This window comes from Pseudophryne corroboree, chromosome 1 (genome assembly GCF_028390025.1).
Source record: "Pseudophryne corroboree isolate aPseCor3 chromosome 1, aPseCor3.hap2, whole genome shotgun sequence".
Lineage (NCBI taxonomy): Eukaryota > Metazoa > Chordata > Amphibia > Anura > Myobatrachidae > Pseudophryne > Pseudophryne corroboree.
The window spans coordinates 872871712-872889924 of NC_086444.1; the positions used below are offsets into that span (position 1 = coordinate 872871712).

General features: G+C 49.0%; 1 protein-coding gene across 2 annotated transcripts in view; it reads right to left on the reverse strand.

Moving 5' to 3' along the window:
- Positions 1–18213, reverse strand: part of APTX (aprataxin) — a 94161-nt gene that overhangs the window by 75310 nt on the left and 638 nt on the right. Inside the window, exon 1 of one of the 2 annotated variants that reach the window (XM_063920056.1) lies at positions 17697–17876. The exons of the other annotated variant lie outside the window; for it this stretch is intronic. The gene's annotated coding sequence lies outside the window, so the exon portion shown is untranslated. Of the gene's footprint in view, positions 1–17696; positions 17877–18213 lie in introns of those variants that run through there. 2 annotated transcript variants of the gene reach the window in all.

An 18213-nucleotide genomic window follows, 5' to 3' on the forward strand; every position in this document is an offset into this window, starting at 1 on the left:
ACACTTCGGTTTCCTGAATGGTGTGCCGACTGAGAAAATCCGCTTCCCAATTTAGTACACCCGGGACAAATACTGCTGACAATGCTGGGAGATGGAGTTCTGCCCACTTTAGAATGGGAGTTACTTCCTCCATCAGACTCTTGCTGTGAGTCCCTCCTTGATGATTTAGGTATGCTACTGCCGTCGCATTGTCTGAGCGGATCTGGACTGGTCTTCCTTGTAGATTGTCCTTTGCCTGAACTAGGGCCAAGTAAATGGCTCTTATTTCTAACAGATTTATCGGCAGGCGACTTTCCCTTGCGGTCCATTTTCCCTGGAACCATAGGCTTCCGAGTACCGCCCCCCAACCTTGCAGGCTGGCATCTGTCGTCAGGACTTGCCACTCTTTTATCCAAAAGGGTCTCCCCTTGTTTAAATGGTCTGTCTGTAGCCACCATGCTAGAGACCTTTTAACATTTACTGGAATCTTTATCATCTGCTTCTTTATTGTTTGATGATTTCCGTTCCATTTTGTCAAAATGAGATGCTGCAATGGTCTGGAGTGGAATTGCGCATATTCCACCATGTCGAACGTTGATACCATCAGACCCAACAGTTGCATTGCTGCATGGACTGACATTGTCTGGGCTTGCAACGCTTCCTGAGCCATGACCTGCACCTTGACTATTTTCTTCTCTGGTAAGAGAACTCTCTGTAGGTCTGAATCCAATATGGCTCCCAAATGAACCATCCGCTGTGATGGATTCAGGGACGACTTCTCCCAATTTATGAGCCACCCGTGTCTCTGTAAACAAACTATCGTCTGTTGGAGATGGCTCAACAGTAAATCTTGCGACTGTGCTAAGATTAATAGGTCGTCTAGGTATGGGAATATCCTTATCCCTTGTTTGCGCAGACAAGCTGCCATAACCACCATGATCTTGGTAAACACCCTGGGTGCTGTAGCTAGCCCGAAGGGCAGAGCTTGGAACTGGAAGTGTTCCTTGAGGATGGCAAACCTGAGGTAACACTGATGTGATAGTGCTATAGGCACATGTAGGTAAGCATCCCGCACATCCAGAGATACCATATAGTCTCCCGGTTCCATAGCCAACATTATGGAGCGTAACGTCTCCATGTGGAACTTCGGGATCCATATGTAATTGTTCAACATCTTCAGATTTAAAATTGGTCGATATGACCCATTTGGTTTCTGGATTAGAAACAGATTGGAGTAATACCCCTGTCCCTTTTGTGATGGAGGTACTGGGACAATCACACCTGACTGCAGTAATTTTTGGACTGCTTCTTGCAGGGCATTGGCCTTCGACTCTATACGAGACGGGCTGGTGCAAAAAAATCTTTGAGGAGGCTGCCTCCTGAATGGGAACCCATACCCCTGAGATACTACCTTCTGCACCCAGGTATCTGTTGTTGACTGTTGCCATGTGGGTGCAAATTGCAGGAGTCGGCCCCCAACCCTGGAATCCTCCAGGCGGAGGCCCGTCTCTACAGGCTGAGGGCTTTTGTTCAGGTTTGGAAGCTGGCTTTTTGCTAGCCCACTGCTTCCTACCCCTGGATTTAAACTGGGGTTATTTAGGCTCCTCTTTACCTTTCGCTTTGCTTTGCCAGCGAAATGAGCGAAATTTTAAACCCTTGGACTTAGGGTTGTAGGTAGCCGGAAATCGGACCTTCTTCGATTCAGCCTCTGACTCTAGGATATCCGATAAAGGTTTTCCAAATAATATATTACCCACGAAAGGCAATGCTTCCAATTCCTTCTTGGACTCCGCATCTGCCTTACAGGTCCATAGCCAGACTGCTCTGCGAGCGACTACTGCCAGGGCTGAAGCTTTAGAAGCAACAGTGCCTACATCAATGGCTGCTTCTTCTAAATACTGGGCAGATTGTCTTAAACGGAAAAGACGATCCTCTTGCTCCCTAGTAGGAGAGGGGATGTCATTCTCTAGTTCCTCTATCCATTCGCCCATTGCCTTTGCTACCCAGGCCGAAGCCATAGCAGGTCTTACCACTGCACCCACAAGAGAAAAAATATTTTTCAATAGGCTCTCTACCCTCCTGTCTGTGACATCATTCAAAGAGGTAGATGACAGTGGCAAAGCAGATTTGTGCACTAGTCGCAGAACATGTGCATCTACTTTTGGAGGAACTTCTCTCTTCGAACAATCTCCAGCAGGAAATGGATAATAAGAATCCCATCTCCTAGGAATCTTATACTTTTTACCGGGCGCTGCCCAAGACTCATCCATCATTTCCGTCAACTCCTCTGACGCTGGAAATTCAGCTTTCACTGACTTTGTTCGTTTGAATACAGGTGCTTTTGCTTTTAACGCTGTCTTGGCTGGTTCTTCCAGAGAAAGCACAGCCTTTACTGCATTAATGAGTTCAGCGACATCATCTGAACTAAAGCTCTGCGACTGATCATCATACGGAGTTGAATCTATTGTTTCCGCATCATCATCCGATGTATCCTCTTGTGTAGTCTGCCATACAGACGTATCTGTCTTAGTCTTACCTACCCCTTGGTTGCTTGTAGAGGCTACTGGAACCAAACCATAGGAAGGGAGCTGCATGTATGGGTTCATAGTGTAACCTAACCCTTGAGGTGGTGCTACTGGAGCTAACCTGTCCGCTATTGAAGACAGAGTCTTTGCGAACATATTCCATGGTGGCTCTACTGGAGGTTGAACTAACTCCTGTTTTTTACTTCGCTGAAAAGCGAAACAGTTTGCACACAAACCCTCATAAGTGACCAATTGAAACATATCAATTACCCCTGACTTACAAGATAAGCATGTTAGGGCTGTAGGAGTGCTTGACAAATTCTCCTCATCACTTTTGCCGCTCACAGACATCTTTTCTGATATTGACTACACAATTTTGTGACTGAACCACACCCTATAATCAGTATATAGAGGTGAAATCAATCTGACCACAGTGCACCTGATTTGAGGGTCAGAACAGGACTGACATTACACAGAAAAGTCAGCACACATACTAGCAGTCAGTCACATGTTAAAGCATTAGACATTGTCATATGAGAATACAACCTCCATAATAACTTATACATAAGTAGGAAAATTGTACTTCTGTTTAACTGGTTCTTTTTCAACATAACATGCAGAAAACACAGTAATATACAGGTCTCATATGCAATAGGTACTAAAAATTAACAGTGCACACTAAGAAGTAGAAGGAATTTTTAGTACTGTATACCCTGCCTCCAGGGAGCGGGATACAGGGAGACTCACCACACTTCCATATCCAAGCAAAGACGCTCGAAAGACGCTGAGTGGATTCAGACGCTACTGGTGTACACTGCCGCTCTTGGTAACTGATAACGGACACGGACGCTCACCAACGGACACGGACGCTGAGCGACTCCACGTGCATGCAGACACTAAAGGCCTGTGACTCGGTCTGGGCGGGTTTATATCCAGTGTACACAACCGCAGCGTCTAAGCTGCGACCGAGTACCCTCGTGGTAGCGTCTGAGCCGGAAGTGAGGTCATTCAGTTCATGAAACGAGAGACCCGCGGGAACTGGCCATGAACTCGGAGGAGGGACGGCCAGGAGAGCGTCTGAAACCCCCTGTTGACTTAAACTCCCAGGATCGCGGCCTCACCTAGTCCTGGCGCCTATGATCCCCGGAGCGTAGCGCTGTCACACTCGAGATGTTCGGCGCATCAACACGCTGTTTGTAGTCTCCACCAAATCAGCGTAGCTGTGTCCTGACCCCTCTAGTAAGAGGAAGTCCATATACTCACTGTCTCCCCATGCTCCGGCCACAGCCTGGTAACGTCTGCTGGACCTGCTAGAACATCCGACACAGACGCCCGTCGAGACAGCACTGTACCGCGAAGGTAAGCGTTGTTGCGACCCGGTGGGGAGTTGTTGGAGCGACTCTTTCTAATACACGTTTAAGACGCTGTTAAGAGAAGTCGCTCAAACCAAAACAGTAAGTCTATAAAAATAAAGTAATGAAAACTTGAGGCTGCTTTCACAGCAGCCCTGTGACCATGCGGCTTCCTGCCGCACCAAGCAAAAAACTGATCTGACTGAGTCAGTGGGCGGGACTATATAGTGGAGGCCCCAATGCATCCTGGGAGGCCAGAAAGCTCGTGACCGTGTTGGTGCCATTTTCGCTGTCGCTCGACAATATCCCAATGTTATCCTGTGGATAATCCTGTGGACCCAGCCAGAGAAACACCCTTTTCTGGTCTGTGTCCAGAACCATCCCCAGAAACAGTAGACGTGTCGTAGGAACCAGCTGTGACTTTGGAATATTCAGAATCCAACCGTGCTGTTGTAGCACCTCCCGAGATAGTGCTACCCCGACCAACAACTGCTCCCTGGACCTCGCCTTTATAGAGGAGATCGTCCGAGTATGGGATAATTAAAAACTCCCTTTTTTCGAAGGAGTATCATAATTTCGTCCATTACCTTGGTAAATACCTTCGGTGCCGTGGACAGACCAAACGGCAACGTCTGGAATTGGTAATGACAGTCCTGTACCACAAATCTGAGGTACTCCTGGTGAGGAAGGTAAATGGGGACATGTAGGTAAGCATCCTTGATGTCCAGTGATACCATATAATCCCCTTCCTCCAGGCTTGAAATAACCGCCCTGAGCGATTCCATCTTGAACTTGAACCTTTTTATATAGGTGTTCAAGGATTTCAAATTTAAAATGGGAATGCTCTGACTGAGGACAGGACCCCACAAAGCCCTTTGGGGAGACAGAGAGAGAGTATGCCAGCACACACCAGAGCGCTATATAAAACAGGGATACACACTACACAGTGATTTTACCCCTTATAGCTGCTTATATATCACAGATTGCGCCTAAATTTAGTGCCCCCCCTCTCTTTTTTACCCTATGTAGTCTGGAACTGCAGGGGAGAGCATGGGGAGCGATCCTTCCAGCGGAGCTGTGAGGGAAAATGGCGCCAGTGTGCTGAGGGAGATAGCCCCGCCCCTTTTCCGGCGGGCTTCTCCCGCTTTTTTTATACAGTTATGGCAGGGGATTTTACACATATATAGTCTTAAAGGCTATATTATGTGTTAATTTGCCAAGTAAGGTACTTATATTGCAGCCCAGGGCGCCCCCCCCCAGCGCCCTGCACCCATCAGTGACCGGAGTATGTGGTGTGCCTGGGGAGCAATGGCGCACAGCTGCAGTGCTGTGCGCTACCTTAATGAAGACCGAAGTCTTCTGCCGCTGATTTCCAGGAACGTCTTCTTGCTTCTGGCTCTGCTAGGGGGACGGCGGCGCGGCTCCGGGACCGGACGACCGAGGCTGGGCCTGTGTTCGATCCCTCTGGAGCTAATGGTGTCCAGTAGCCTAGAAGCCCAAGCTAGCTGCAAGCAGGTAGGTTCGCTTCTCTCCCCTAGGTCCCTCGTAGCAGTGAGTCTGTTGCCAGCAGATCTCACTGAAAATAAAAAAAACTAAATATTACTTTCTTTCTAAGAGCTCAGGAGAGCCCCTAGTGTGCATCCAGCTCGGCCGGGCACAAAATTCTAACTGAGGTCTGGAGGAGGGTCATAGAGGGAGGAGCCAGTGCACACCAGGTAGTCCTAAAGCTTTCTTTAGTTGTGCCCAGTCTCCTGCGGAGCCGCTATTCCCCATGGTCCTTACGGAGTTCCCAGCATCCACTTAGGACGTTAGAGAAAAAATAAGATTTTACTCACCGGTAAATCTATTTCTCGTAGTCCGTAGTGGATGCTGGGAACTCCGTAAGGACCATGGGGAATAGCGGCTCCGCAGGAGACTGGGCACAACTAAAGAAAGCTTTAGGACTACCTGGTGTGCACTGGCTCCTCCCTCTATGACCCTCCTCCAGACCTCAGTTAGGATACTGTGCCCGGAAGAGCTGACACAATAAAAGGAAAGGATTTGGAATCCCGGGTAAGACTCATACCAGCCACACCAATCACACCGTATAACTTGTGATATTATACCCAGTTAACAGTATGAAATATATCGGAGCCTCACTAACAGATGGCTTATAACAATAACCCTTTAGTTAGGCAATAACTATATACAAGTATTGCAGACAATCCGCACTTGGGATGGGCGCCCAGCATCCACTACGGACTACGAGAAATAGATTTACCGGTGAGTAAAATATTATTTTCTCTGACGTCCTAGTGGATGCTGGGAACTCCGTAAGGACCATGGGGATTATACCAAAGCTCCCAAATGGGCGGGAGAGTGCGGATGACTCTGCAGCACGGAATAAGCAAACTCAAGGTCCTCCTCAGCCAGGGTATCAAACTTGAAGACTTTTGCAAAAATGTTTGAACCCGACCAAGTAACAGCTCGGCTAAGTTGTAAAGCCGAGACCCCTCGGGCAGCCGCCCAAGAAGAGCCCACTTTCCTCGTGGAATGGGCTTTTACAGATTTAGGGTGCGGCAGTCCAGCCGCAGAAAGTGCAAGTTGAATCGTGCTACAGATCCAGCGAGCAATAGTCTGCTTAGAAGCAGGAGCACCCAGCTTGTTGGGTGCATACAGGATAAATAGCGAGTCAGTTTTCCTGACTCCAGCCGTCCTGGAAACATATATTTTCCAGGCCCTGACTACGTCCAGTAACTTGGAGTCCTCCAAGTCCCACGTAGCCGCAGGTACCACAATAGGTTGGTTCACATGAAAAGCTGATACCACCTTAGGAAGGAATTGGGAACGAGTCCTCAATTCCGCCCTATCCATATGAAAATCAGATAAGGGCTTTTGCATGACAAAACCGCCAATTCTGATACACGCCTGGCCGACGCCAAGGCCAACAGCATGACCACTTTCCACGTGAGGTATTTTAGCTCTACGGATTTAAGTGGCTCAACCCAATGCGACTTCAGGAAATCCAACACCACGTTGAGATCCCACGGTGCCACTAGAGGCACAAACGGGGGCTGAATATGCAGCACTCCCTTAACAAAAGTCTGAACTTCAGGCAGTGAAGCCAGTTCTTTTTGGAAGAAAATGTACAGAGCCGAAATCTGGACCTTAACGTAACCCAATTTTAGGCCCGTAGTCACTCCTGACTGTAGGAAGTGCAGAAAATAGGATTTTGGTACTTACCAGGTAAATCCTTTTCTTTGAATCCATAGGGGGCACTGGAGTACTCTTGGGATATGGACGGCTTCCACCGGAAGAAGGCACTGAATAAATTAATTTTTGAGACTACTCCTCCCCTCCATATCCTCGAGCACTTCAGTGTTTTTTACTGAGCCGAACAGGATCGATAGAGAGATTGACCAAAGGAGAATTACATATAATCTCACGGACAACAATAAAGTTGACACAAAACGTAACAGACAACTAAACAGTTGACACCATAACTGATTAACCCTTGTTAAATTTAAACCAGTCGTGAAAGTGTGTTACCATAAGAACCACTGAACTTCCTAAAACAGGTAAACTGCTCTGGGTGGGCGTCCAGTGCCCCCTATGGATTCAAAGAAAAGGATTTACCTGGTAAGTACCAAAATCCTATTTTCTTTATCATCCACTAGGGGTCACTGGAGTACTCTTGGGATGTACCAAAGTTTCCTCCGTGGTGGGAGAGCTGTTTGGCACTTGTAACACTAAACGGCCAAAGCTAGATGCTGATGCCGCGAAAGTATCAAACTTGTAAAAGCGCACAAACGTGTGCCCTGAAGACCAAGTAGCCGCACGGCAAAGCGGTGTCGTAGAAGCCCCACGACTCGCTGCCCATGACGTTCCCACAGAACGTGTGGAATGAGCTGTTACTGAAGTAGGTGGCTGTAACCTAGCATAAAGGTAAGCCTGACGTATGGTCAGTTTGATCCATCTGGATAAGGTTTGCTTAGAGGCTGGCCAACCCCTCTTAGCCGCATCATAGAGAACAAACAACGTATCCGTTTTACGCACAGTAGACGTTCGGGATACATAGATGCGCAATGCGCGAACCACATCCAACGTTCCAGAATCTCCTGTTAACACAGGAACTACTATTGGTTGATTGATGTGAAAAGACGACACTACCTTTGGTAGAAAAGCGGGATTCGTCCGAAGTTCCGCTCTGTCATCATGAAAAACTAAATACGGTGACTTGCACGACAAGGCACCCAGATCTGAAACACGCCTAGCCGAAGCTAAGGCTAAAAGAAAAATCGTTTTCCAAGTGAGAAATTTAATATCCACTTGTCGTAAAGGTTCAAAGTAATCGGACTGTAAGAAATCTAAAACCAGATTCAAGTCCCATGGTGCTGTAGGTGGAATGAAAGGAGGCTATATCCTCTTTACACCCTGTAAAAACGTATGTATTGACGGCAACGAGGCCAATTTCCTTTGAAAGAAAATTGACAACGCAGATACCTGCACCTTTAGTGTGGAAAGACGTAGTCCTCCATCTAACCCCATCTGTAAAAATAACAAAAGACGGGATAAATTAAAAGATGATGTCGGAAATTTCCGAGCTTCACACCAACTTATATAAGTACGCCAGATTCTGTAATAATGAGCTGCCGTAACCGGCTTCCTAGCTCGTACCATGGTTGGTATAACAGACTCAGGAATGCCCTCTCTTCTTAAGATGGCCTTTTCAACAGCCACCCCGTCAAACGCAGCCGCGCTAAATCGGGGTAAAGGAACGGACCCTGTTGTAACAGGTCCGGACGTAGTGGGAGTGGCCACGGATCGTCTGCGAGTAACCCGAGGAGATCCGAGAACCAAGCCCTCCGAGGCCAATGAGGCGCTATTAGTATGACTGTGACGGACCCTCTCTTGATCCGTTTTAGCAACAGCGGGAGCAGCGGAAACGGTGGAAACAGATACACAAGGCTGTACGGCCACGTGGCTGTGAGAGCATCCACCGCCACTGCCCCTGGATCTCTTGTTCTGGACACATATCGTGACACCTGATGATTGTGGCGGGATGCCATCAGATCCACCTGAGGGTACCCCCACTTCTGGATCAACATCTGAAATACTTCTGGATTTAATGCCCACTCTCCTGGATGAAAATCCCGACGACTGAGAAAATCTGCCTCCCAGTTGTCCACTCCCGGAATGAACACTGCCGACAATATCACCTGGTGATATTCGGCCCATCTGAGGATCCGAGCTACTTCCCGCATTGCCATGCGGCTTCTCGTTCCTCCTTGTTTGTTTATGTATGCGACTGCCGTCGCATTGTCTGACTGCACCTGAACAGTCTGAAAACGAAACATGTACACTGCTTGTCTTAGAGCATTGTAAATCGCCCTGAGTTCCAGAACATTTATGGATAGCGATCTTTCGTGATTTGCCCAGAGGCCCTGGAGCCGATGACTCTGAACTACAGCTCCCCAACCTCTGAGACTTGCGTCTGTTGTCAGAATTATCCAATTCACGACGCCGAATCGTCTCCCTGCAGATAGATTGTGTATTTTTAACCACCAGAGAAGAGACACCCTGACTTGTGGCGACAATCTCACCCTGTGGTGCAACTGTAGATGTGATCCCGACCATTGCGCTAACACCTCCAGTTGAAACGGACGTGAGTGAAACCTTTCGAACTGAAGTGCTTCGAAAGCCGCCACCATTGTGCCTAAAAGGCGAATGCACAAATGTACTGAGACTGTGCGTGGCTTGAGCACTAATTGCACCAGATGACGAATGACCTGTACTTTCTGTTGTGGCAGGTAAACCTTTTGTTTTACTGTATCGAGAATCATCCCTAGGAATTGAAGTCGCTGACACGGAATTAGATGTGATTTCTTTAAACTGACTATCCAACCGTGCTGAACTAGTACATTGTACGTTAGCAAAGCATGCTGGAGAAGCAATTGTTGAGACGGAGCCTTTATGAGTAGATCGTCCAAATACGGAACAATTATTACCCCTAGGGACCTGAGATGAGCTATCATCACGGACATTACCTTGGTGAATACCCGAGGCGCTGATGAGAGGCCAAACGGGAGAGCCTGAAACTGGTAATGGTCTCGCCTTATCGCAAACCTTAAGAAACTCTGGTGAGGTGGCCAAATCGGAATGTGTAAGTACGCATCCTTGAGATCCAGTGCAATCATGAATTCCTGCGGCTCTAACCCTGCAATTATTGACCTGAGAGATTCCATCTTGAATCTGTGGTAAGTGACGTAATGATTGAGACCTTTTAGGTTCAATATTGGCCTGACTGAGCCATCTGGTTTTGGTACCAGAAACAGACTGGAATAATAACCCTGCCCCTGTTCCTGCACGGGGACCGGAATTACAACTGCAGCATTCAGCAGAGACTGAATGGCAACCTGCAGAACTGCTTTCTTGTCGTCCGCCACAGGCAGTCCTGTCGTGAAAAATCTTCCTGTCGGAAGATAATCGAACTCTATTTTGTAACCCTCTAATACTAACTTGCGGATCCACCCATCTGTGGACGTCTGCAGCCACGCCCCCTGAAAGCTCTGAAGGCGTGCTCCCACAATTGGAGATCCGAGATGGGCTGGGAGCCCGTCATGCCACTGGTTTGTTAGTGGTCTTAGTGTCTTGACGACGTGCATTGGATTGTCGAGCACTACGTCCCCGACCTCTTCTACCAGGCGTGACTGCTCCTGTGCCCTGCCCACGAAAGGGCTGAGTTCTAAAGGATTTGAACGCCGGACCAGAATATTTCCGTTTAGGTATAGTTGTAGGCGATGGAAGAAACACAGACTTTCCTCCAGTAGCCTCAGAAATCCATTTGTCCAATTCAGGACCGAAAAGCTTCTCGCCATCATAAGGCAATGCCTCTATACCTTTTTTAACCTCCGTCTCCGCCTGCCAAGAACGCAGCCAAAGTGCTCGTCGTACTATGACTAGCGATGAGGACAGGCGAGAAGTAAGCTGACAGACGTCAGTAGAAGCTGTACATAGATATTCAGCAGCTTCCCAGATTTGATCCGCGAGAAGTATAAGATGGTCATCTTGCAGAGCCGACTTGAGCTCTTTTATCCATACCATTAAAGCTTTAGTAACCCAAATGCCAACCAACCCAGGTCTCAGCAGCACTCCAGCTGCTGTATACATGGACCTTAGCATAGCCTCTATTTTACGATCTGCAGGGTCTTTAAGCGTAGTAGCAGTTGGTACTGGTATGGTTAACTTCCTTGTAAGTTTGGATACGGATGAATCCACCAATGGTGGGTTCTCCCAAGTAGCTGTCATGGACTCTGGAAACGGGTAACTCGATTTAAATCTACGAGGAATAGAAAACCGTTTATCCGGATTTTTCCGTGATTCCAGTAACATTTTATTAAGAGATTCCGAAATAGGGAAACACATCGGAGATCTCTGTCGTTTAGTAAAAACTACCTCATCATTCGTCAGGGGCTCCTCAGTTTCCGTAAACTCCAGCGACTGACGTACTGCTCTGATGAGATTGTCAATACCTGGGCTGTCAAAATCGTCACTATCTGACTGTTGCCCTATTTCGCCCTCCTCATACTCCTGTTCAGTGAGGTCTAGTATCCCAGAGACTGGAGAATTATTAGGAAAAGGAAATTTATCTTTTCCACTCAAGGTGGGCCTCTGACCAGATTGAGACTCTGGTAACTCAAATGGTCTCATTTTAAACTCAGATCTTGCCGCCTCTCTTTCTTCACGAGAGGCGGCCAGCTCTGATTGTAAACCAACTAATACATCTGCAAGTAAAGCCCATGGAGGGTCCAGAGATGGTGGTTTTACTTCTGAAATCGTATTTATGGCTGTATTAACAACACATGCTGTACATGTGGTGGATCCATCAGGCAACACACTCTTACAGACATGACATGAAAAATGTTTCTTAGATTTTGCTGGTGTCTTACTCATTATAAAAGACAGACAATACAAACTACACACAGACAGACTGCACGACTCAGTAATAACACCAAAGTTCCTGGTATATATCAGGCAAGTGCAGTGCCTGCCAGCAATAAGAAAACTGACCCCAAAATTCCCCTAGTACTACTCTTAGCCGAGATGTAATAAAGGAAACCTGGAACAGACAGGAGAACATTAACATATTAAGCATGCCAAATACTGCCAATGTCTCCCCCCCCCCACTCCCACGACCTCCGTGTACAGCACCGGGTCGGGGCCTGTGGAAGTCTGCATAGGGCCGTGTGAGCGGCCTGTACCTGTAGGCCCAGGCAGCGGGAACTCCTCGGCTGCTGCGGGCGGATAGCGGAAGCAGCGAGCGTGCTGCATAGAGCCCTGGAGCGGCCTATGCACACGCGCTCCCGCCCGCCACACACATTTTGCGGAGTGTCTGTGTAGCCAGGCAGCGCTGCTGCGGCGCCGGGGAGCAGCGGTCTGGTATTTAAGATGCTGGGAGCGGAGAGTGAGAGCGCGCCACATGGAGCCGTGACGCGGCCCATGCACACGCGCTCCGGGCAGCGGTGAGTACCCAATACAATCCCCAACAGTGGAGCGGCAGCAAGAGCTGACCGCCCCTAACATACCTGGACCGTGACCAAAGTCTATGACGGGGCTTCTCATCCAAGCTCCGTCCAGCTTTTTGCAGGCAGCCTGCAGGTGGAGTGAGGGAGCTCTTTACAGAGAGGTCCGACACTCACGGCTGTTCTCAGCCGCTTCCACTGTCCCTGACCCACGCCTGTTAGAAGGGGGGAAAGGACGTGGAAATCCTTGAAAGAAGAAAAACTTAGGAACTAAAAAAAAAATTCCAATACTTCGTGGACGAGCTCCACTATGCCTTCTAACTGTGTCGAGCACAGAAAAAACACTGAAGTGCTCGAGGATATGGAGGGGAGGAGTAGTCTCAAAAATTAATTTATTCAGTGCCTTCTTCCGGTGGAAGCCGTCCATATCCCAAGAGTACTCCAGTGACCCCTAGTGGATGATAAAGAAATCGACCCAGTTGAAATTCCTCCGTTGGGGCCTTCCTGGCCTCACACCAAGCAACATATTTTTGCCATATGCGGTGATAATATTTTGCGATCACATCTTTCCTAGCCTTAATCAGCGTAGGAATGACTTCCTCCGGAATGCCTTTTTCCTTTAGGATCCGGTGTTCAACCGCCATGCCGTCAAACACAGCCGTGGTAAGTCTTGGAACAGGCAGGGCCCCTGCTGCAGCAGGTCCTGTCTGAGCGGCAGAGGCCATGGGTCCTCTGAGATCATTTCTTGAAGTTCTGGGTACCAAGCTCTTCTTGGCCAATCCGGAACCACGAGTATAGTTCTTACTCCTCTCCTTCTTAGTATTCTCAATACCTTGGGTATGAGAGGCAAAGGAAGGAACACATACACCGACTGGTACACCCACGGTGTTACCAGAGCGTCCACAGCTATCGCCTGAGGGTCCCTTGACCTGGCGCAATATCTTTTTAGCTTTTTGTTGAGGCGGGACGCCATCATGTCCACCTGTGGCCTTTCCCAATGGTGTACAATCATTTTGAAGACTTCTGGATGAAGTCCCCACTCTCCCGGTTGGAGGTCGTGCCTGCTGAGAAAGTCTGCTTCCCAGTTGTCCACTCCGGGAATGAACACTGCTGACAGTGCTAACACATGATTTTCCGCCCATCGGAAAATCGTTGTGGCTTCTGCCATCACCATCCTGCTTCTTGTGCCGCCCTGCTGGTTTACACGGGCGACCGCCGTGATGTTGTCTGACTGGATCAGCACCGGCTGGTGTTGAAGCAGGGGTCTAGCCTGACTTAGGGCATTGTGAATGGCCCTTAGTCCCAGAATATTTATGTGTAGGGAAGTCTCCTGACTTGACCATAGTCCTTGGAAGTTTCTTCCCTGTGTGAATGCCCCCCAGCCTCGAAGGCTGGCATCTGTGGTCACCAAGACCCTGTCCTGTATGCCGAATCTGCGGCCCTCTAGAAGATGAGCACTCTGCAGCCACCACAACAGCGACACCCTGGCCCTTGGAGACAGGGTTATCAGCCGATGCATCTGAAGATGCGACCCGGACCACTTGTCCAACAGATCCCACTGGAAGATCCTTGCATGGAACCTACCGAATGGAATTTCTTCGTAAGAAGCTACCATCTTTCCCAGGACTTGCGTGCATTGATGCACCGACACCTGTATTTGTATTAGGAGGTCTCTGACTAGAGATGACAACTCCTTGGCCTTCTCCTGCGTGAGAAACCCTTTTTCCTGTTCTGTGTCCAGAACCATACCCAGGAACAGTAGACGCGTCGTAGGAACCAGCTGCGACTTTGGACTATTCAGAATCCAGCCGTGCTGTTGTAGCACTTCCCGAGATAGTGCTACTCCGACGAACAACTGCTTCCTGGACCTCGCCTTTATAAGGAGATCGTCCAAGTACGGGATAATTATAACTCCCTTTTTTCGAAGGAGTATCATCATTTCGGCCATTACCTTGGTAAATACCCTCGGTGCCGGGGACAGACCAACGGCAACGTCTGGAATTGGTAATGACAGTCCTGTACCACAATTTTGAGGTACTCCTGGTGAGGAGGGTAAATGGGGACATGCAGGTAAGCATCCTTGATGTCCAGTGATACCATGTAATCCCCTTCGTCCAGGCTTGCAATAACCGCCCTGAGCGATTCCATTTTGAACTTGAACCTTCATATATAAGTGTTCAATGATTTCAATTTTAGAATGGGTCTCACCGAACCGTCTGGTTTCGGTACCACAAACATTGTGGAATAGTAACCCCGGCCTTGTTGAAGGAGGGGTACCGTGATTATCACCTGCTGGAAGTACAGCTTGTGAATTGCCGCCAGTACTACCTCTCCTCGAGGGCAGCAGGCAAGGCTGATTTGAGGTGACGGCGAGAGGGAGTCGCCCCGAAACTCCAGCTTGTATCCCTGTGATACTACTTGCAGAACTCAGGGATCCACCTGTGAGCGACCCCATTGGTCGCTGAAGTTCCCGAGACGCGCCCCCACCGCACCTGGCTCCACCTGTGGAGCCCCAGCGTCATGCGGTGGACTCAGAGGAAGCGGGGGAAGATTTTTGATCCTGGGAACTGGTTGTCTGGTGCAGCTTTTTCCCTCTTCCCTTGTCTCTGTGCAGAAAGGAAGCGCCCTTAACCCGCTTGCTTTTCTGAAGCCAAAAGGACTGTACTTTATAATACGGTGCTTTCTTAGGCTGTGAGGAAACTTGAGGTAAATTTTTTCCTTCCCAGCTGTTGCTGTGGATACGAGGTCCCAGAGACCATCCCCAAACAATTCCTCACCCTTATAAGGCAGAATCTTCATGTGCCTTCTAAAGTCAGCATCGCCTGTCCACTGCCGGGTCCCTAATACCCTCCTGGCAGAATGGACATTGCATTAATTCTGGATGCCAGCCGGCAAATATCCCTCTGTGCATCCCTCATATATAAGACGACATCTTTAATATGCTCTATGGTTAGCAAATAGTATCCCTGTCCTGACAGGGTAATAGACCACGCTGCAGCAGCACTATCCATGCTGAGGCAATTGCAGGTCTCAGTATAGTACCTGAGTGTGTATATACAGACTTCAGGATAGCCTCCTGCTTTTTATCAGCAGGCTCCTTCAAAGTGGCCGTATTCTAAGACGGCAGTGCCACCTTTTTTGACAAACGTGTGAGCGCCTTATCCACCCTAGGGGATATCTCCCAACGTGACCTATCCTCTGGCGGGAAAGGGTACGCCATCAGAAACTTTTTAGAAATTACCAGTTTCTTATCGGGGGAACCCACGCTTCTTCACACACTTCATTCACTCATCTGATGGGGGAACAAAACACTGTCTGCTTTTTCTCCCCAAACATAAAACCCCTTTTTTTTTTGTGGTACCTGGGTTAATGTCAGAAATGTGTAACACATTTTTCATTGCCGAGATCATGCAACGGATGTTCCTAGTGGATTGTGTATATGTCTTAACCTCGTCGACACTGGAGTCAGACTCCGTGTCGACATCTGTGTCTGCCATCTGAGGTAGCGGGCGTTTTTGAGCCCCTGATGGCCTTTGAGACGCCTGGGCAGGCGCAGGCTGAGAAGCCGGCTGTCCCACAGCTGTTACGTCATCCAGCCTTTTATGTAAGGAGTTGACACTGTCGGTTAATACCTTCCACCTATCCATCCACTCTGGTGTCGGCCCCACAGGGGGAGACATCACATTTATCGGCATCTGCTCCGCCTCCACATAAGCCTCCTCATCAACCATGTCGACACAGCCGTACCGACACACCGCACACACACAGGGAATGCTCTGACTGAGGACAGGACCCCACAAAGTCCTTTGGGGAGACAGAGAGAGAGTATGCCAGCACACACCAGAGCGCTATATAATGCAGGGATTCACACTACCCACAGTGATTTTTCCCTTATAGCTGCTATAATACACAGATTTGCGCCTAAATTTAGTGCCCCCCCCTCTCTTTTTAACCCTTTGAGCTTGAAAACTACAGGGGAGAGCCTGGGGAGCTGTCTTCCAGCTGCACTGTGAAGAGAAAATGGCGCCAGTGTGCTGAGGGAGATAGCCCCGCCCCTTTTTCGGCGGACTTTCTCCCGCTTTTTTATGGATCCTGGCAGGGGTATTTTTCACATATATAGCCTCTGGGACTATATATTGTGATTATTTTGCCAGCCAAGGTGTTAATATTGCTGCTCAGGGCGCCCCCCCCCCCAGCGCCCTGCACCCATCAGTGACCGGAGTGTGAGGTGTGCATGAGGAGCAATGGCGCACAGCTGCAGTGCTGTGCGCTACCTTGTTGAAGACCGAAGTCTTCTGCCGCCGATTTTCAGGACCATCTTCATGCTTCTGGCTCTGTAAGGGGGACGGCGGCGCGGCTCCGGGACCGGACGATCGAGGTCGGGCCCTGTGTTCGATCCCTCTGGAGCTAATGGTGTCCAGTAGCCTAAGAAGCCCAAGCTAGCTGCAAGCAGGTAGGTTCGCTTCTTCTCCCCTTAGTCCCTCGTAGCAGTGAGTCTGTTGCCAGCAGATCTCACTGAAAATAAAAAAACTAAAATATACTTTCTTTTCTAGGAGCTCAGGAGAGCCCCTAGTGTGCATCCAGCTCAGCCGTGCACAAGATTCTAACTGAGGTTTGGAGGAGGGTCATAGAGGGAGGAGCCAGTGCACACCAGGTAGTCCTAAAGCTTTCTTTAGTTGTGCCCAGTCTCCTGCGGAGCCGCTATTCCCCATGGTCCTTACGGAGTTCCCAGCATCCACTAGGACGTCAGAGAAAAGGTCTGAAACTGAATATCCCTGTGCGTTAAAGCCTGAGGCGACCACATTTTATCACACACAGTAAATTGCAAGGTCTAATTAAATTCCTCATAATGGTGTACTGGGAGGGGCAGCCATTTTCTTGAAGCACACATCCCCATTATTCTCCCCTTGTTTCCTCCATGGTGCTGGAGTTTGATGACATCATCACTGTTTTGCACACACCTGGCCTCCAAAATAGATTGCTAACCTCCTCAGGGAGTTAGGAAAATTAACACTGATTCAGGGAGTCTCCATAACCCTATGCTCTTAATAGTTGTCCATAGGGGGAGTTGCAACCCACCCCCCAAGACACACACACACACACTTAATACATCTTTGCTATCCAACATTGCCTTTGCTGTCAAGATTTTGCCACTGTGTCACAATAAATAATACCGTACCAATAAGGTAGCAACGTATTGTAGAACTACATGTCCAAGCATGGCCCAAAAGCAAAACTATGGCAGAGCATGCTGGGATACGTAGTTCTACAGCAGCAGTGCCATATGTTGACTAACCAATCACACAGTAGCTGTATGATTGCGCGGTGCGAGTTCTTACCTAACGCTGCCGCACTGCTCGGGACTGCAGACGCCGGCTCTCACCACACACAGGCACAGCTGGACGCAGCAGTAGTACAAACTAGACGCCACCGTAGTACTAGACACCGGGCCGAATGCACTGCAGACACAGGGGCGGGGCGCTGCTGCGTTCCATCACACGCCGAGCGCTGCGTTTCATCAAGCACTCGGAAGCCACGATGCGTTCCAGGCGCCATGGTTTTTACAGGGTTGCGTCTAGATTCTCTTCGCGCTAAGGACCTTTCCCATAACCCCCTGGGTCCATGTCACAATCTATTTGGAATAGAAAAGTGTGGCGAGCGAAGCGGAGCGGAGCGAGACACCGAGCCCGATGCGTGGCGAGCGGTCCAATGCTGCATAGAAAAAAAAAAACCCTAAACGAACGGAGAACGAAGGAAACATTTAGGAGCTGTAAGGGCGGAAGTTGCCTCCTGCCCACTCGTTTTGTCACGTCCAGGTCCTTTGCACGAAGGCAACATAGACACAACCATGGTTAC